The sequence below is a fragment of the Myotis myotis genome, unplaced genomic scaffold (genome assembly GCF_014108235.1).
Source record: "Myotis myotis isolate mMyoMyo1 unplaced genomic scaffold, mMyoMyo1.p scaffold_m19_p_1, whole genome shotgun sequence".
Taxonomy (NCBI): Eukaryota; Metazoa; Chordata; class Mammalia; order Chiroptera; family Vespertilionidae; genus Myotis; species Myotis myotis.
The window spans coordinates 27,016,298-27,037,416 of record NW_023416313.1 but is presented as its reverse complement, the minus strand read 5'-3'; the positions used below and the strand labels follow the sequence as shown (position 1 = coordinate 27,037,416).

Genomic DNA, 21,119 nt, shown 5'->3' with positions numbered 1-21,119 from the left:
GGTGTGCAGGAGGCAGCTGATCGATGTTTCTCTCTCATCGATGTTTCTAACTCTCTATCCCTCTCCCTTCCTCTCTGTAAAAAAAAATCAATAAAATATATTAATAAAAAAACAAATACCAAAATCACCATATTTAGGAACATCCAATCCCAAAGTAATGTGCATACAACAACAGTGAAAAGGTAGGTAGCAAATGAATCAGGAACATTCTACAAATGGATACACTGAAAAATTATTTTTCCCTCTCATCTTTTGAAAGATTCAAGTTGCAAAACCAAAGAAGAGGAACTAAAAATATTAAACAATAGCATCAAAGTAATAAGTGCTTAGATAGTCCTTCCTTGACCATTTTACTTTACAAAAATCCTGATGCTCTTTTTTTTTTTAAATTGATTTTAGGGAAAAAGAAAGAGAGAGAAAGAGAGAGAGAGATCAATTTGTTGTTTCACTTATTTATACATTCATTAGTTGATTCTTGTATGTATCCTGACTGGAGACTGAACTTGCAACCTTGGCATATCGGAACAACACTCTAACCAACTGAGCTCCCTGGCTAGGGATCCTGGTGCTCTTTCTAAAAGGGAATGGTGTTCTTTACCTTCAGCTCTCCCAAATACATACATATCATAAATAAAAATAAAACAAAACATTAAAACCTTCCTTGAATTTCTACATCAAAGAAAATGCCTTATCAGCCTCATGGAGCCAATCTCTCTCTTTAGTGGGGTTGAAATAGCTGCATCTCTTCTCAACCTGATGTTTCCATAAATGCCAACCTGATGAAGAGACATCGTCTCAGTCTCTGTGGAATTCCCAGAATAGACTGAAGACTGAAAGCAACAGAGCCAGTGGAAACTTAGAAGTTGAGACTACTGGACCCAGCCTCAGGCAAATCCCTCATTCCTGCCTCCTCCTCAGGTTTACAGGTTTAAACCTAATGTCCCTCTGACTATACAGATTGCCATGGTCCCGACCTCACCTAAATAGGTTTTTCTCCAGATTCCAAACACTGTATTCAGGCCAAAAAAATTATTTTATGAGTACCAAGTCTTTCAATTCTATAAGGAAAGTAGGCACTATCAGTGTCTTAACTTTTCACATGAGAAAAGTAAAGCACAGAGAAGTATGTGACAAGCCTAAAGTCAGACACCTATCAAATGATGGAGCTAGTACTTGATCCAAATGAGTCACAGAATGGCCTCTTTATATGACCTTTTTGGTCATGTACTGACTCTCTTTGAGTCCATCTATACCCTATCTCATCTGATACAGAACAAGAAGTTAGAGGGATATATACCAAATTTATGAATCCCCAATTTTCATAAATATGTAGGGATTTGAGATAGGTAGTATATTAGTTTTCTACAGCTCCTATAATGAATTACTACATTTAGTGGCTTAAAACAACATTGTGTTATGCTGCAGTTCTTGAGGTCAGAAGTTCCAAATGGGTTTCACTGGGCAGAAAATAAAGTCTTAGCAGGACCACACTGCCTTCAAAGGATCAAGGGGAGACTCCATTACCCTGCCTTTCCAGCTCTAGAAATTGCCTACATTCTTTGGATGGTGGTCCCTTCCTCCACTTTCAAAGTGTATTGTAACAACCTCTGCTTCCATGACACCCCCTTTCTGACTCTGACTGTCATGCCTCCTTCTTATAAGAACCCTTGTGATTACATTGGGCCCATCAAATAATCCAGGATAATTTTTCCATCTCAATATCCCTAACTTAATTATATCTGCATAGTCTTTTTGGCTGTAAGGTAACATATTCACTGGAAATTAGAACATGGACACATTTGGCAGTGGAGGTAGATCGTTAGATTATTTAGCCTACCATAGGTAGATAGATGAGATAGATAGATAGATAGATGATAGATAAATAGATAGATAGATAGATAGATAGATAGATAGATAGATAGCCAGATAGCCAGATAGATAGCCAGATAGATGTTTAGATACTGGATCTTAGGTATAGGAATGAAAGGTACACAATCTTGGGAGAACCAAGATGGCGGCGTAAGGTATAGACCTGTGCGTGCTGCCTCCCACAACAACATTGAAACTACCAACTATAAGACAAACAGCTATCATTCAGAACCATGGGAAAGCTCGCCCAGCGGAAGCTCTACAACTGGAAGGAAAGAAAGAAGAGCATTGAGACTGAGTAGGATGTGCAGAGGCACCAAGAACAGAGGTACAGAGTCGTGCGCCAGGCAGGCTGCAACTGGATGCGCAGATTTTTTCAATCGGAAGGGGTTACAAACTCCCGAATCCACTGAGCTTGTTTGGGGTGGGATTCTGAGGTCCCAGACCCCTATGAGGAGAGGCAGGACGGCCTTCAGCGGGTCGGAGAGCGAGGGTGGCTTTCTCATGGAGCTGCTCGCCGGCACTCGGGGACATGGAGATGCGGAGTCTAGGAGAGGCGAGGAGTTTCGGAGATGCCATTGCTGTTTGCTCTGCCCTGGTGAATCCAGGAGGACCCACCCTATTCAATTTACATCCCCACCCAAGCTGTGCCAGTGGCACAAAGGGAACCACCTGTGCTTGTTCAGCCTAACCCAACAAACTGCAGATTTCAACTCCTCGCATCCATAAGGTACACACTCAAGAAGCAGAATCAGGTTCAGAGGAAGCCGGAGCCGGACCTGGCTCGGCCGACGACATGGAACTGCTGTACCAGCAAACGCACACGCAGGTCCACCAGATCCAGTCTCACATGGGACACCAGGAGACGGAAGACAAGCAGTCTGTGCACTTAGTAGAAAACGAAATCCAAGCAAGCATACCAGATATTCAGCCAGCTAGAACGCCTGGAGATTCTGTCCAGCAAGGAACCGCCCAACAAAAGACAAAATGCCAAACTTCGTGTTGACCAGTTAAAGTATGATGTCCAGCACCTGCAGACTGCTCTCAGAAATTTCCAGCATCAGCGATACGCAAGGGAGCAGCAGGAGAGACAGCGAGAGGAGCTTCTGACTTGCACCTTCACCCCCAATGTGAGATGCGGCGCCCCCTGCGAGGCTGCGATGGCCCCTGTGAGGCTGAGACGGCCCCTGCCCCCTGCGAGGCTGCGATGGCCCCTGTGAGGCTGAGACAGCCCCTGCAAAGCTCCTATGCCCCTGCGAGGCTGCGGCAGCCCCCTGGGAAGCCGGCAGAACCGCACAAGCTACCCAGATGGCTTCAACGACAGCCCGCAAACCAGCGTGCAGCCCTATCACCAGCGTGCAGCACAACTATCACCCGAAGGGCGAGAGGGGCGAGAGCAGCTGTAGTGTTGCTTTCTCCTCACTTTTGGTAGCGAAATCCTCATTTTAAACATAAGAGGATACATTATTTTAAAAAGCCTTTCTGAGTAGAGTGTGAACAAGTCGTGAGAGACCTTTCCGAACACGGGGACACGTCACGGATGGAAACAGCTACATTTTCCATGTGTATGACTTTTGACCTGGCAACAAAAAGCGTGCACCTATGGATGAGGACAGTGGGGGGGTAAGGGCAGAGGGTGGGGTGGGAACTGGGTGGAGGGGAGCTATTGGGGAAAAAGGGGGAACAACTGTAATAATCTGAACAATAAAGATTTATTAAAAAAAAAAAGGTACACAATCTTAAAACAGAAAGGAAACTTGGAGATAGCCCAACTTGAACAAATGTATGAGATGTGAAGAATACGTAAACCTCTGATTATCAGGTTAGATCTTCCTCATTGTGTTTATCTACTAGCTTTGTAATAAAAAAAATGAGGGTAAATTCTAGTAAAGTAAGTATAATACACATTGTTCTTCCAAGGCATTTGACACAATTACTTGCAAATAGGCCTATTCTCTAAGTTGGTCCTGAACAAATAATAAAAAAGAAGTGCATTAAAAAAGATTTGCCTGCTCTTTATCAATTGACTGTGTCCCATCTCTCTTTTCTACTCATTTCTATCTCTTACCTTTCAATATGCTTTGCCTCCCATTGTCAAACAAGCCTTAGAAATTGTTTTGAAAATCAAACAACAAGTATAACCAAATGAATAAGGTACTTTGTATTACATGAAAAGGAAAATACAAATGAAAATGTTTGAAATGACTGCATAAACTCAGAGGTTCAATTTGTCTGTGAGCTCCACAAAGGAATCTAGCTAATTTTTCAGCTTCAAAGAAAATAAATAATCATAAGTCAAAAGCAAGAAAATGTTGCCTTTCCCATCTCCTCTGAAATTCCCCAAAATTATGTTGCTTTAATAAAAGCAATTAAATTGTGAGAAAGGAAGCCAACAGAAACAGATGTGAAAAATAATGCTCAAAACCTTAGGAGTTATGTTTTCAAGTATATGCTGTGTTGTTCGAGATGATTGATGTAATTCTGTAAAGGAAGTCTAACACTTGATATTGATTTATATTCGAATAAGAAACAGATGCCAGCACTGTTCTTTTTTAAACAAGATTGATCACAGTATTATCAAAAGGAAGAAAATAAAATTAATTCTGGAAATGTTCTTCATCAGACACTGCTTGCTTTGATAACAGAGCTCCTTACTGGAGCTGATTATTAGATTTTGGAGATTCAGACATTAGGCAAGAGATCTGACTAAATTATTGAACTAAAAAGTAAGTCCCATTAAGTGGAAGATTTTTATCATGAAGGATTTTATTAGCAATGCTAACAACATTGGAAATAGAAAAAATATTCACTAATGAATTCTATGTTATAGGCATTATGTCAAATGAATGCATTTATTGTCACTATAATGCTGACAAAATATAATGCAATAGTTACTATTTTTCTACTCTCACTGTCAGCGTAAATAAGGATATTGCAAACTTGCTCAAGTCATAATATATAAAAATATGTTTCTATTGTTGTACATAACATCCTTCTCATGTTTTCTCTTACATGTCTGGCTAGTCCTTTTTCATGTTCACCTGTGGTCACTCTTCCCCTAAACATGCTGGTTCCCATGGACTCTCAGTTTGGTCCACAGGCCCCCATTGTCTGGAGGACCTCATCAGAAATTTCAATAGCTAATGAAAGATTGGTGAGCTCCAAGCCTACATCTTCAGTTCAGACTCTGCTCCAACAATCCAGGTTGGATGTCCAGCTCTTTATGTAGCATCTCCTCTTGGATATACCCTCCAGACCTGGAATTCAGAATGCCCGAAGCTAACCTCATATTTGTCACTAGATCTACTCAACTAGTTGCTTCAAATACAGGAACAGATTCCTCCAGAGCCTTCCCTCTCCACTCCCCATGTTCTGTACATCAAGTAGTCCTACCAGTTTTTTCTTATATGCTTCAAGCCTGCCTCCTTCTCGCTGTCCCCACTCCTACAGCTTTAACTCAGGTCCCCACAATTTCTCACCAGCTTCTAAACTGGCCTCCATTCCTCTAACGGAGGCCTTTTCTATCCCTTCTCCAGGGTGCATGTAAGAATCTGATCATGTCATTTCTTGACATAAAATAATAATAATAATAAATAATTTTTTCACACAGCTTTCAGGATAAATGTCAAAAATACCCCCAAAAGCCCTCTGTGATGTGGTTCTTACTTCCTTCCCTAGCCTGTTTTCCACAGCACTCCTGTCATGTACTGATTATTTAACTAATATTTATAGGTTCCAACTATGTGCCAACTTCTCCAGAACACCAAAATATGTTCTCCAAATTACACTACATCTTTCAGTGTCTCTGCCTTTCTCTTATGTAGTCCTTGTGCCTGGAACACACTTTCCCCTGTTCTTTCTCAACTGACACTATTCAGGTCAAGCAGCACCTTTTAGGGCAGTAGTTGGCAAACTGCGGCTTGCGAGCCACATGCGGCTCTTTGGCCCCTTGAGTGTGGCTCTTCCACAAAATACCGACTTCTGCACATGGGCCACAAAGTTTCAATCGCACTGTATGTGCGTGCCCGCACGTGGTATTTTGTGGAAGAGCCACACTCAAGGGGCCAAAGAGCCGCATGTGGCTCACGAGCCGGTTTGCCGACCACTGTCTTAGGGCGTCTCTCCCAGCCCTCTCTGCAGTGGGATGTGTGCTGCCCATCTTCTGCACTTCACACTCACTCTGCACCACCTTCTTCTACTATGGACTTCCTAGATCAAACGAAGGGTTTGTGTTATTTGATTTTGTGTCCACCACACTTAACAGATGCCTAGAGCAAAATCAGAGGCACTAAGCAGATGTTTGCTGAATGAAAAATAAACTAAAATTTAAACTTAAGGTTGTGAGAACCTAAAGTTTTTGTGCTTTCTCCATGATAATATAATAACACAATATGGTGTGGTTTAGGAGAAAATCAAGAAAAAAGAAAAATCTCCATAGTGATGTTTTTAATCCAAAATAAGCAAACCAGCAAAATGTCATGAGTATATATCAAAATAATTTGTCACTTAGGGAAACATGTACACTGGATATATTTTCTACCTCATTTACAAATTTTTGACATAACAACAATGACTAATGTACCTTTTGCAAAATACCCAGCGTGAAAGTGCAGGCTGTTGCTGTTGCCCAGCCATTCCGGTCGGTGTATAGAATTCTGAGTGGGATCATGTGTAATGCTTGTCTCTGATTTGCACTGAAACCCCTTCGCCAGGCCAAAAGCTACAGCTGAGTGTTGCCCAGCAACCAACATGATGCACTCAAATCACCTAAGGACTCTCACTTGTCTTCATTGCATCATTTTAAACAACATATGAAAAGGGAAAAGAGTTGTGTTACAATTAAAATGAAAGAAGGTACCACTCCACAAACACTGGAGACTGAGACGGTGACGTGGAGCTCTAAGATATGCATCTGTGAAGTGGGAGGTGCGACAGAAGCTGGCTCACCACCTCTAAACCACAATGGAGAGCATCATGCTTCTCCACGGCTCTCCATCAGGATGTGGTGAAATGCTTGTGCAGATGCGAGTCATGCCGGAGGAAAGCCTGATGGCGTTTGTCATCATCCACTGTTTTCCTGGTAGCATCAGCTGACATGGTATGTAAAGTCCATCAGAAAACAACTGCCCTCTAAACTGCATGCCACAGTCACACCCTCAGCCAGCCCTGGGGAAGAGAAAGCATCTTCTCCCTGGTTCCCAGCCTAGGAGAAGGTAAGTGTAGAAGAGGTCAGACATGGCGTTCCCCCCCGCCCCCCCTCCAAAAAATGGAAAAGGAGGAAAGAAGCAGAAACGAAAGAAAGGGTCTTGACAGTATTTCCACTTTCATTTTCATCTCCATCCTTGTCATGGTCATGGTTTATTTACATGAGCCAATAAATAATTTCTCTTTCTGTGTTTTTGTTTGTTTGTTTGAGTTGGTCTTGTTTCTGTCATGACCAACCAAAGATACTGTTATAATACCCAGGATTCCAGCAGATTCAATGAACTTTATGATGACATTTTTGCTTTCCAGAAATAAAATCCTTTTCAGAAATAATTTTTTTTTTGTAGGGAAACTAGCCTTTCAGTTTTCATGGGCGTGGGACCCATTCCTATGCTCATGTATCACTAGGCTTGATGCAATTAGTGGCTGCCGATCTCCGGCATGCCTGGCTGATCTCCTTCCTCTTGACTTCTTGGCATTAAGAATTCTGAATTGGGAGATATAAAACCTAAATTGTGAATTTAATCTCTGCTACTCTGTAATAAAATAACCTATAGTAAATGTATTCCCACATTCATAACATAGGTAAAACCCACCTGCACCATGTCACTGAGCTCTTATAAGGATTAAATAAAATGAATGACATGCCTATACTTTGTACAACCGTGAGTAAGTTACTGCTGTTAATTACTAGTATTTCCCAAGACTTAGTCTTTCAAATCTCAATATCTTTTGTATAAATTCCCTCCCATGAAGACTAATCTCTATGATTGTCTTCAACTACCACCCTCTTGCTCCTGGCTCCAAAGTTAATACTTATTTTCCTTTCTTCTCAGGCCAGGTAAGCAGTGCCCAGGATTGCATATCTCTCCAGGTTTCAGGATGGCAGTTTGCCCTGCAACCCGAGTTTTTTGAGGGGCCAAGAAAAGTCAGTGATTTTGGTTTTGTTCAGCTTTTCTTGTAAGGATGAAAGTGACCGCTTCTAAGCTTTTTACATGTTGGAGCTGAAGCCAGAAATCTAAACTATTACATTTTAATGATTATCTCATTGGGTATTTTGAACTAAAATAAATGGTTAATTTCTATGATCAGATTGTAACTCTAGTATAGCCCAATAAATGAGTCAAGGAACAGTGCCTATGGGTTTCTAGAAATCTCTTCTAGTTTTATTATTTCAATTAAATGACTATATTACCTTTCAATGACATTGACAAAATAATTTTTCTTTGATTTTAAAAATTATGCCCTAACCGGTTTGGCTCAGTGGATAGAGCGTCGGCCTGCGGACTCAAGAGTCCCAGGTTCAATTCCGGTCAAGGGCATGTACCTTGGTTGCGGGCACATACCCAGTAGGAAATGTGCAGGAGGCAGCTGATCGATGTTTCTCTCTCATCGATGTTTCTAACTCTATCCCTCTCCCTTTCTCTTTGTAAAAAATCAATAAAATATATTTTTAAAAAATTACCAACACTTTACACAATTAACTTTTTTAAAAAAAAATATATTTTATTGATTTTTTACAGAGAGGAAGGGAGAGGGATAGAGAGTTAGAAACATCGATTAGAGAGAAACATCGACCAGCTGCCTCCTGCATATCCCCTACTGGGGATGTGCCCGCAACCAAGGTACATGCCCTTGACCGGAATCGAACCCGGGACCTTTCAGTCCGCAGGCCGACGCTCTATCCACTGAGCCAAACCGGTTAGGGCACACACACAATTAACTTTTAATAAAAATGTATACCTATTCTTACTCTCTAGCTTCTGATAACCACTTGTCCTCTAAGCACACAATGCTGTTTCAGTGATATAGAGACATAAAAATAACTGATGATTTATTACTTTTAATGGAGTGGAACATTAACTAATGTTGCCATATAAAATAGTTCCTAACTTCTAAATATTACTTTTATCATTCATTAATTCTCTTTATTAAAGTTTATAAGTTGAATATTTAGTCAATTATGAAATTGATTAAGCCTGGTTTGCTCTATTGGTGATGATTTATAATTCTTTTTTGGTTCATTGTTTATTAAAAATTTATAATGGGTAAATACAGAGTTTAATATATGTGATGTTAATGATCAAGTAGAAATCTGTGATTTCACAGAGTGACCTCTTATATGAAGATCAATAAGATCCTTGTCAACATGTAGGGTTATCAAACAAATAATAGGTTCTTTACAAATGGTAAGTGTGAGAGAGATCCTACTGACAAAACTTATAAAACTATCACCATAACATATATAGCTATGTTATGTCAAAGTGATATATACACTCCCATGCACATTGCAGCATTATTCATAATAGCTGAGTTATGGAAACAATCTAAGGGTCATTGATGAATAAGTGAGTAAAGAAAATGCACTATATATTTATACAATGCTACATTACTCTACCAAATAAAAAAAGGAAATTCTGTCATTTGTGACATGTACAAAACTGAAGCACATCATGCTAAGTAAAATAAATTAGACAAAAATAAATACGTACAGTATTACTTATATGTGGAATCTAAAAAAAAGTCAAATTCATAGAAATAGAGAGTAGATTGGTGGTTTCTAGGTGATGGGGGATGAAGGAAATGGAAAGATGTTGGTCAAAGGGTACAAAGTTTCAATTATCTATAATAATAAAAGCATAACATGCAAATCAACCAAAGGGCTGAGCAGCAGAATGACCATCTGGATGACCATGCTATGACTCGCACTGTGCCCGGCCAGCCAAGGCAGGTGTCATGCAATTGGTTGGGGGGCCCCCCGCCATCACCCCACAATCGCCCTGCAGAAGGAGGCCCAGGCCATTGACCGGTGGGCTACGGCAGGTGGGCAGGGTCTCCCTCTGTGGGACAATCTGCCACAGGACTCCTGGACTGTGAGAGGGTGCAGACCAGGCTGATGGAAGCCTCCCCACCGACACACACACACACAATGGATGAATTTCGTGCACCGGGCCTCTAGTAAAGATAAATAAGTTCTGAAGCTTTAATGTATAGCATGGTGACTATAGTTATTAATTTTGCATTGTATACCTAAAATTTGCTAAGAATATAGATCTTGAGCTGATGGTGGGTTTATTGTGGTAATCATTTCACAATTTATATAAATATAAAATCATCATGTTGTGCACTTCAAATACAAACAATTTCATTGGTCAATTATACCTCAATAAACCTGGCTGAAAAAATCTTCAACCACAATTTAAAAGTTGGGCAATTAAAAACATCTTAAACCACACACTTAGCTATCAGCCTCAATTAAAGAATAATCAGCCAAAGGTTTCAATGTTAAAAAGATCTTCAACTAACAAAGCATCATGAATGACTTACAATTTTGCAAAACAACCCAATGTGAAATATGTGTAACATCCGTTTTGAATAATAAAATCCACAGCACAATACACTGAAGCCTTAGAATCTAACAGAAAAGTCAGTGTTACTTTTCATTCAATGGATTGCTTCCCAAAAGAAAAATAATTTTAAAAATCAGAATCACAAAATCTAGGAATGGTGAATTTGAAAAATTCACTAAATTGGGTGATACTACATCAATTGTTTATTTACTTAAAAATATTTATTGTGCATCTGCTATATGCCAAGCATGGTTCTGTGAACTGTTGATACAGTAGTGAATAAAAAAAGACTAAAACATAATTTCAGTCCATACGGAGCTAACATTCTAATAGACACTTGGAGTATTTTTACCGTATTTGCCCAGACTTGGGCTCAAAGAAACTCAGAATGAAGAGAACATACAAATAAATTTAACTCTCTACTAGAACTCATTGCACATTTTTCTTTTCAGTTTATTATAACCTAGAATAGACCTCTGACATGCTGAGTCACTCCTCATTCACAAACAGCAGCATTAGCTGGAAGAACTAAACAAATATCGATTGAGCTTCTTTGGATAAAAAGCGTTAAGATTAGAACCCATTTGAAAGAAACCTTTTACTTGAGGAGATTTGAAATGTACAAAGCCATTTCTCCAACAGCAGCTGAAATTTCACCGAGTAATTAATGAGTCAGAGCTATCTGATCTTCTCCCACCCAAAGGCATCCTACATTGAACTTCTTGCTCATTCACTTCTAGGCGTGTTCAACAGCGTCAGGGTCTTATCTTTGGAGGTGGTGAAAACGGTTGGTTGGTGGGATTAACTGAATCAGCTACCTTTCAGTACAACCCGCTTCTCCTCCACCTTTTGTCTCTATCAAAGTAATCACTTTCTCTCCATCTTTCATTCTCTCTCCACCTCATTAAATCCCCTGCAAAGATGGTGGAAGGGCTTGAGTCCAAATGATTCCATTTCAATTATAACTGCAGAAAAGGAAATCGACTGTAAAATTTTTACATGCATAGATTCAGCATATTTTTGAAGACAGTTATATCTGAAAATGTCATTCTGAGAAGGTTATTAGGAAAATGCTTAAATACATTACAACGATAATCAAGTTGCTGGAAAAATAATAGGCAACTGAAATTAGAAAAATTCAGTTAATTGGTCTGCTGCAATTTATTTTGAAAAAAAGAACCTCTAATTAGGGGGCTGATACACTTTGTAAAATGACTCACTTTTTATTTGTTCCTGGAATTGAGTTATTCCTAGTTTTATACATTCCTGAGTAAAACAAACTCGAAGTTCCCATGGAGGGGAATCTATAGTTTTCATATTCTGCTCTCATGAGCAAGTTGCCTTTACTAATGCCCTCCCAAATTCCTCACTGACCCTCTCACTGTCGTTTTCTTACTCCTTCCAAACATATAATATTGGTCTTGGTTAAAGGGCATCTAACCTAAACATAGGATCTGTACCTGCTTGCCATGTAAGAACTTAACATCTTCTTAAATATACTCAGACATTGTCCCACGCATTTAGAAACATCTCACAAACTTCTCTCTCTCGTGGGGGATGCTCAGAGCAAATGTGTGTGTTGCTTCATAACAGCTCATGAGCTACAAACAAATTGCAGAAAGCAAGTAAAGGTTTCTACTAACAGATTCCTGTTGTTCACAGGGCCATGGGGGGACTTGAATGCTTCAGTAAAGTAGCCAAGGACTTGTGAAGCACATCCGTTCTTAGGCTTGCCTGACTTCCGTCTATGAAAGACCATCTTACTCTTGCCCCCACCTGTTACCCACCCCTCATTCTAAATCTCCTTACCTTTTGGAGATTTCCTTCATAGCATTTTCCACCAACTGAAGGCACACTATTTGTTTAGTTATTTATTTACTTGATGACTATCTGCCTTTCCAAATAAATTATAAGCTCCAGAAAGGCAGAAATTTGTCATTGTCCCTGCTGTATATACAGCACCTGGAAACAAACCTGGCACATAACCAGTCCTCCATCCCAGACAAGAAAAAGCTAAAGGAGTTCATCACCACCAAACCAGTATTGCACAAGAAATGTTAAAGGGACTTCTTTAAGAAGAAGAAAAAAGTTAAAATAATAATAAATGGCAATAATTACATACCTATTTATATGTAAATAAATTAAATGCTCCGATCTAAAGACATAGGGTGGCAAAATGGAGAAGAAAATTAGACTCATGCATACGCTGCCTATAAGAGACTCACTTCAGATCAAAAGACACACACAGACTAAAAGTAAAGGGATGGAAAAAGGTAATAGTATTTCATCCAAATAAAAATGAAAAAAACAAAAAAGCTGGGGTAGCAATACTTACATCAGACAAAATAGACTTTAAAGCGAAGACATTAACAAGAAACACAGAATTGTTAGAGGCAGCGGCACCAAATGTTAGAGGCACCTCTCACCGACACCAGAGAGGTGTCACTGGACAGCTCCCTGAGCTGGTGGGAGAAGGCTGTCCCCAACCTCGATCCTTGCCTTCTCATGTAAATGAATTTATACGAGAGACCTTGACTACATTGTGAAAAGCCGAAATATAAAGCATGCACCTTTGTTGAAAAAGCAAAGCAAGCAAACCTATACATCTGGCTTAAATGCAGACGGGCTCTCAGCTCATCTGAAGGGCAAGTTGGGTGGGGGTCCGAGGCTTTATATACCCTCCTGTAATTAAAAAAGTAAAAAAATAAATTTAAAAAGAACAACTAAAAAAAAAAACAACCCTGCACATTCTCTGTAGATTTCTGTTAAGTAAAGGAAAAAATAAAGGATGAGAAAGAAATACTAGTAAGGAAAATTGGTTTTAGAGTCAGAAGGCCCTGAATTGCAACACAGTTTCATTACTTCTTTAGTTGTTGCTCCTGTTGTTGTTTCCAGATATATTGAGGTATAAATGACAAAATTGTAAGATATTTTAAATGTACAAAGTGATGATTTGATGTACACATATATGTGAAAGGATTCCTCCTATCAAATTATTTAACCCAGTCCATCACCTCACATATGAGATTTCTTTTTCTTTTTGGTGAGAACATTTAAGTTCGAGTCTCTTAGCAAAATTAATTATACCCTACAGAGTTAACTATATCACCATGTTATACTTTAGATCTTCAGAACTCATTCATCTTATAACTGAAAGTTTGTACTCACTTACCTCCTCTCCCTACTTCCCCTGCCCCAGCCCCAGGCAGCCACATTTCTCCTCTCTCTTTCTAGGAGTTCGCCTTTTTTTTTTTTTTTTAAGATTCCACATAAAAGTGATACTATGCTTTATTTAAACCACATTTTCTTTATTCATTCACCTGTCAGTGGACACAGGTTGTTTCCTGCTTTGGCTATTGTGAATAATGCTGCTATGAACAAGAGAGTACAGATATCTCTTTCAAATAGTGATTCTGTTTCCTGAATAAATACCCAAAAACGGGTTTGCTGGATGATATGGTAGTTCTATTTTTAATTTCTTGAGGAATATCCATAATACTTTCCATAATGACTGTGCTAGTGCATTCTGTCTTAAATGAATGAATTTAGGCAGATTATGGAAGTTCTCTAAGCCTCGGTTTCCTTACCTATGAAATGAAATCAACTTCATCTCTCCCACAGAATTATTTTAAATATTAAATGTGATAATATACCTAAAATAATAAATCCATTAAACATTATTGCTGGTATATTACACATACACACACACTTATTGTACATCTTTTTCTAAAAGTACAGTACTGTTAAGAGCATGTCAGTTGTTAATGAGTACTTGCTGAATTTGAAAATGAATTACAGGACCTGATCCATTTGTCTAAGGTTTTCCATAAATTGGAGCCCCTCTCAGGAATCAGATCCTCTATCTTTGTTCAAGCACCTTATTCTCTATTGCTTTTTCTGCTAAATCTAGGGAACTACTTGTCAACTTTAGTGCCATCATCAGTTGTGCAATTTGTGCCAGGTAACTTATTATTGGTAATAGCAATGATGTGTGTAAGTGATTTCCCTTTTTATAAGTTTTTTTTTTATTGATTTCAGAGAGAGGAAGGGAGAGGGAGAAAGTGAAAGAAACATCAATGATGAGAGAGAATCATTAATCCGCTGCCTCCTACATGCCCCCTATGGCGATCGAGCCTGTAACCCAGGCATTTGCCCTGACCAGGAATCGAACCATGACCTCCTGATTCATAATTCAATGCTCAACCACTGAGCCACAGCAGCCGGGCTCTAAGTTATCTAACTTTTAATATAAAATAGAATAAACTATTATTATCCCCATAATAACTTCATGCTCACTCACTAACATTCTGAAATGTTCCCCTGAAAGACAGAGACTGGAGTGAAGGTATCATATAAGAAACTGTGTATCACCTTCACTGTTGCCCACAAACTGGTGTCTGGTTAGTGAACAATATCAATTACCTATGTCTATGTTTCTTAAGGGGAAAAAATGTTGGAGTATCTTAGGAAATTTTAAAGTATTTGGTATTTGTGGGAATAATGTGCATGTGCATCTCCTAGACTGGTGGGGACACAGAAGCATGGGCAAGGCTAAGATGAGAAGGGATAAAATTGGCAATTTGTATGTTGCCCAGAACACATTTTTAAGCCAAATTACAATTATGCTATTTGCATAACTGTGAAGTGAAAGAAAGTTTCTATACACAAAAAGCAAAGATCAAGATACATACAGGACGGGACAAAAGTGGGTCTACAACTATTCATATAGAAAAAAAGTACAATGATTAATCTTTATATATAAAAGCCTAAGCAACCAGCCAACCATTTAAGTGTTCGCTATGACGCTCACTGACCACCAGGGGACGACGCTCAACGCACAGGCATGGAAGCATGGAACAGACTGATGAATCTCAGAGAGAAGCAGGGAGGAGGTAGGGTGGGAAGAGATTAACCAAAGATCTTGTATGCATACAGCCTGGCGTGTGGGGATCTGGCCGAAACAGTCAGTCTGACATCCCCCGAGGGGTCCCGGATTGCGAGAGGATGCAGGCCAGGCTGAGGGATGCCACCAGTGCATGAATCCATGCACCGGCCTCTAGTAAATAATAATACAAAAATAAATTGTGTTTTGTATACTCCTTTTGCCATACCCTGTCTTTGACTTAATAATTATTTTGCTTTTTAACTGTGATCCTAGTTTTACGCCTTCATGAAGGTGAGGCTTGTGTGGCAAGGGAGCCACTCACCAGGGTGAGTTTTGGAGAAACATTATGGGCATATAAAACTGACTTCAAACCATTCCACACTCAAATGTAAGTAAGTGCTGGTGGTGCTGGAATCCTAAAATGTATACTCACGAGTTAGGTTCTATATCAGACCTCCTAATATTGAAAAGCTATATATGAAGGTGAATATTTCATGGCCATCCTTCCTTCCTAGCCATGTGTCTGATTCCTATCTTGTTTCCCTATTTAAGGTTTGTGCTTCACAACCCAAATCGTTCCAGTTCCACACAGAAGCACTAAGGAGCCTTTCTGCCCAGGGCAGCATCTTTCCCAGTGAAATACATTCACTCTCAGAAGCTCTTACCTAAGAAGCCCCCTCCACCTTCTTATTTTAAAATTTTGTTTTATTGCTTAAAATATTACAAAGAGTAGTACATATGTCTCCTTTTTTTCCCCCTTGACCTTCCCCCGGCCTCCCCTACCCCTAGTGTCTTGTGTCCATTGGTTATGCTTATATGCATGCATACAAGTTCTCTTGTCACCCCTCCAACCCTCCCCAGTCTGTTCAATGCTGCTCTGACTGTATCTATTTTTGTTCACCAGTTTATAATGGTCTTTATTATCCATAGATGAGTGAGATCATGTGGTATTTTTCTGTCATTGACTGGCTTATTTCACTTAGCATAATGCTCCCCTGCACCTTCTTCACCCTGACTGACTGGCCACCTGTTTCAGGGTCGGCGGCTCCATCTGTCCCTCTCCCCATGCCGGAGAGAGGAAATGTAAAGTCATGAGTCAGTGCAGTAAAGCCCTCACTGGTGGGGCTCAGCTGAGCTGCAAACATGCAGCATTTTCACTGGCAGTTGTTCCAGCCCTTCACTGGGGATTAATTACTCTGCGGGAGCGGCCTGCCTAGCGCGACAAAGCAATTTTCATTCATCAGCTGTGAGTGTGAGATTAATGAAAGCCACAGTCTCATTGGAATGAAACACTAAACTCTCATTTGTGCTACCAATACTGGAGGAAATGGGACACTTTTTTCCTCCTCCATAAACTTCTGCTTTCAGCAATAAAATCGCATTAGATTTTCATAATGCCAAGGATTGCACTTTGGGTTACATAGATGCCTATCTACAGAAACAATGCCAAGTGTATTGGGTAAACAACAGCAGCCTCTGAAGGCAATGTATACAAACAAATTGCAGAAACCACCCTCCTATTAGTGTTCATTTTAAGGGGGTAATTCTTGGCTTTGTTTCCTCTCAAGCTTTGACAGGAAAGCAACCACACGCTGTTAAAATGAAAGACTGTGGGAAAATAGAGCATGCATTTCTGTTCTCAGCGTTTTCATCAACACATACATTAGTTCATCAGAAATCTTCATTTAAATGTTAATTACCCTGGGGACCGACTGAGAGTGCCATAGATAAGGAAGACACCAAAAGACCAGATCTCAGAGGTCTGGTCAGCCCTCAGATAACACTGGCTGCCTGAAGCCAAATCACTCCATTCATCCCTCCCCCCAAAATAAGGTCAATAAGGAAGAGAAATAAAATTACGCACGTCCCATGCTTTCAGAATCACTAGGAGGGAGAGAATAGCACAAGCTTCCAATAAAATGCCGAATTACAACAGAGCTCCCTCCACCATAGCACATATATTTCCTGCTACTCATTCCCCTACCCCCCACCACATCATACTATTTCATAGCTCAGCGTGTTATTTCCTCCTCCTTTATCATTAGTCATCTTGTTCTATGTTTGCGTCTTATTCATTTAATTCTTCTAAGCAGAAGTCATACACTCATTATTATTGACTTATTGCTTGATTTTCTTACAGTTTCATTGTCATTGCTTTGTTATTTACACATATAGTTATATAGTGTTATTTACTTATTTAGTTATATACATAATGAGTGACATACTTGGGCACCTAGTAGACTTCTTTCAAAATAGATCCATGCTTCAATTGCTTTGGAATGGTCTTAGATTGGATTTTTTTAAAAATTTGTAAAAGAAATGCACTGCAAAATCAAAATGTTCTCATTCATCCAGTCCACAGTATTTCTAGACATTTATTATGTAGCTATGTCGTTATGTACTATGCTAGGCCCTCAGAACATGGGGATTTGGAATTCAGATCCTCACAGCCTTGTGCAGAGTATAAGTAGATGCTTCTGTTAGAGTTACAGCATGTGGTAATGAGGGCTTTGGTAGAGCTACAATAAGGAGGTTGCAAGAGCAATTGCACATTGAACGCTGACTGGGGGAAACATGGAAGCTTCCAGGAAAGAGTCACATCTGAGGTTAGTTAACTAAGAGAAGCAAGCGGCTGCATTTTGAGAAGAGAGATCAGCAGGTAAGCATAGACCCCCTCCCTCCAAAAAAAAGGGTTATATAAAATGGCAAAGTATGGTTAGGATAACTGCGCTGGTATGTGTAGGCTGTCAGGGAGAACAAGTCCAGGGAGAGACTGGAAGAGAACCATTGGTTTGTTTTTATCAGGGGAGCAATACGATTAGCTTTTCGGTTGCAGGAGGAAAGGATCGCCGAAGGCACGCCTGGAGGCTGGAAAATTAAATAGGAAGAATGTCTTCATGTCTACAGCAACATAGACTTACTGACCAAATCCAGGAGGTAGATCAATTTTTTAATGAGAAAATAACTAACCAGATGGCATGTTCTGAGTGCATTTTAGGGGGGAAAAATGTGCAGGGACTAGCGCTGGCTTCAGGATAAATTATTAAGGAGTCTTCACCTTTTCCTATTTTGATGATGTTCTTTTCGGCCTCTTTTTAGTAGCAGTGGTATGCTGGTAAGTTACTTTCAAGGGGAAGAAAAAAGCACAAATACTACTTTGTAGTATTTGCTGGGAATACTCACACCATGGCCAATTTCAACTGCCAAGGGTTTCATAACATCTCACAAACTTTCTGGATATATAATAAGCCTTTCCTCTATAGAACATTCTCTCCTTTGTTCTCTGCACTTGCACAAAGTGGTTTGGCCTTAGACTGCAAGTCCCAAATTGCAGTCCTTTGTTGTTCCTGAATAAATCCCTTTTTTAAAAGAAATATCTGGCTGTTTGTTTAAAGTCAACACTTTAAACCAATGGTCATTATAGGGAGCTATATTGCCAAATAGCTAGAATTCATGGGTCCAGGAACCAATGGGTAGATGTAGGAATGATCCCATTCACCATCACTCCCAGCCACCCACCTGGACAATTGTGCTGTCCATCCCTGCAACCTCAGGCCTGGTTAGTCTATGTCCTTGATCCCAGAAGGGAGTACTTCCACCAAGCAATGCAGAAAGGGGCCCACTAAACTTAAAGCTACACTTGACACCTGGTAACCTTGGAGTCATCATGACAGTAATCCAGCTGACATGAAAAGGAGTTACATAACTGGCAGGGGTAATAGAGCTTGATTGTCTAAGGAGGAAGAACTGCTGCTACATATTAGGGGCAGGTAAAAATATGCCTGGTGCTTGGGTACCTCCCGTGGTTTTCAATGTAAATAGGCAAGTACAGCAACCACTGCCTGGTATGGGCATAGTGACCAGAGGCTCAGGTTCCACGGGGACTAACCCAACCTTGAAAGTTGCCTGGATGAGCAGAAGTGCTAGCTAAGAGGAGGATGTCTAACATGGATAATAAAAGAGGGAGAATAAATATTAGTTACAACTTTAAGGCCAACAACAGTGTTGGGGCTATAATTTACCTCCCTAATTTTCTCACTAACTGTGGCAAGGCTGTGTGCAGATGGAATAAACTTAATGGAAGAAGCAACTAATTCTGAATAGTGCAAAGGGCAGGCTAAAGTGGGTGCAAAAGACAGACTACAGTGGGTACTGTAAATACTGGCTGCTAAAAGGTGAAATTCCCCCTTCCCTAGATGAATGTTTCAAAATGTCTCAGCAGAACTTATAAGGCATGTACACACACACACACACACACACACACACACACACACACATGCACAGGCAAAGCCAATGGCCAATGACAGACTGACACAGGCATACAAAAATGCCAGCTCTTTGCTGTAAGTGGGACCAAATACATGGTGCAATTTCTACTGTGAATGTCCAGGCTGAAGCTGGTTTCCAGCCAAGATCACTGCCCGGCTTAGCTTGCTTCCCCTGTCCTAATCGGCTCCCTTCTCCCCCTTTCTTCAGAGAATGCTCTCTTAATAAATCACTTTACATAGGAAGGCAATTTCAGGTTCTGCTTCTAGGGAACTCAACTTAGGACAAAGGAGATTACTAGAGTAGAGAAGTAGGAAAAACAGCAGAACAATTTTCAGATAGCAAATCAACACTTAAGGCCAAAATATTTGGGGACCATGTTTTCTCATGGTCCTTTAAATCATATTGGGGTGTTGTCAGCTCTTATCAAGTAAAACAAGTTAATATCAACTTTGCAAATTTCCCTGAGGATTAAAGAAACTATTATAAGAAAGGGACCTAAAATAATTTGTCACATGTAGGCATTCAATAAAGAGTTGTCCTTATTATGAATACTAATAGTATTCTTTAAAATAATTTTTAAAAATTTTTTATCTTTATTGTTGAAAGTATTACAGATATCTCCTTTGTTTTTTCCCCCACTGACCCCCTCCACCCCATACCTGCCCCTCCCAGGCCTCCACCACACTATTGTCTGTGTCCATGGGCTGTGCATATATGCATACAAGTTGCCCAGGTTAACTTCTCCCATCCACCCACCCAACCCCACCTTCCCTCTGAAATTCATCACTCTCTTCCATGCTTCAATGTCCCTGGATCTATTTTGTTCATCAGTTTATCTTATTCATTAGATTCCACATATGAGTGAGATCATGTGATACTTGTCTTTCTCTGGCTGGTTGGCTTATTTCGCTTAGCATAATATGCTTCGAGGTTTTGCGTTTAGTTTTTTAATTTTGTGAAAGCTTGTTTACGACCAACAGAAGCAGGAGAGCTGGAGCAGCACTGCTGAATGGCTTTCTGAGGAAGGGTCTGCCCTACTCCATCTGCAGAGAGCTTTCCTATCATTGTTCTCAAGTGTGAAAGAGTTCCAGCCCACTGACTCCGGAGCCCCCAGGTGCCTGGCTTGGGAAGCAGGAGGGAAGGAAGGAGCTGTGGGAATGATCGCCTTGACTCTGCAGTCATTGTGTTTTTGTTTTGTATTTTAGTTTTGATTTAAAGGAGGCAGACAAGGAGGGGGAAAAATAAAGCAATATGTACCGTTTGGGGGAAGTGCCTTTCTGTTTTGGATTGCTCAGCTTAGGTCTAATGTGGCTTGCACCTCTTTAAAATTGCACAATTAGCCCCCCCCCCACAACAGATATAATAAATAACTAATATACTTAAGACTTTTAACTGCTGTTAGTTGAAAATAAATGGTTTAGCACCCCTAAAGTCACTTTGAGGTTCTGAAGTTTCCATGTTAGAATAATTAAAGCCATCAAGTAAAAAACAAAACAAACAAACAAAAAAAGCTCTAGGCCTGAGAAAAAAATAGATAACAG

The 21,119-nt window shown here is 40.0% G+C and overlaps 1 protein-coding gene and 1 pseudogene across 1 annotated transcript in view; one reads left to right on the top strand and one right to left on the bottom strand.

Moving 5' to 3' along the window:
* The window catches only part of GRXCR1 (glutaredoxin and cysteine rich domain containing 1), a 99,668-nt gene that overhangs the window by 69,754 nt on the left and 8,795 nt on the right, over window positions 1–21,119 (bottom strand). The gene's annotated exons all lie outside the window — the stretch shown is intronic.
* On the top strand, window positions 2,666–20,587 carry LOC118665066 (annotated as a pseudogene).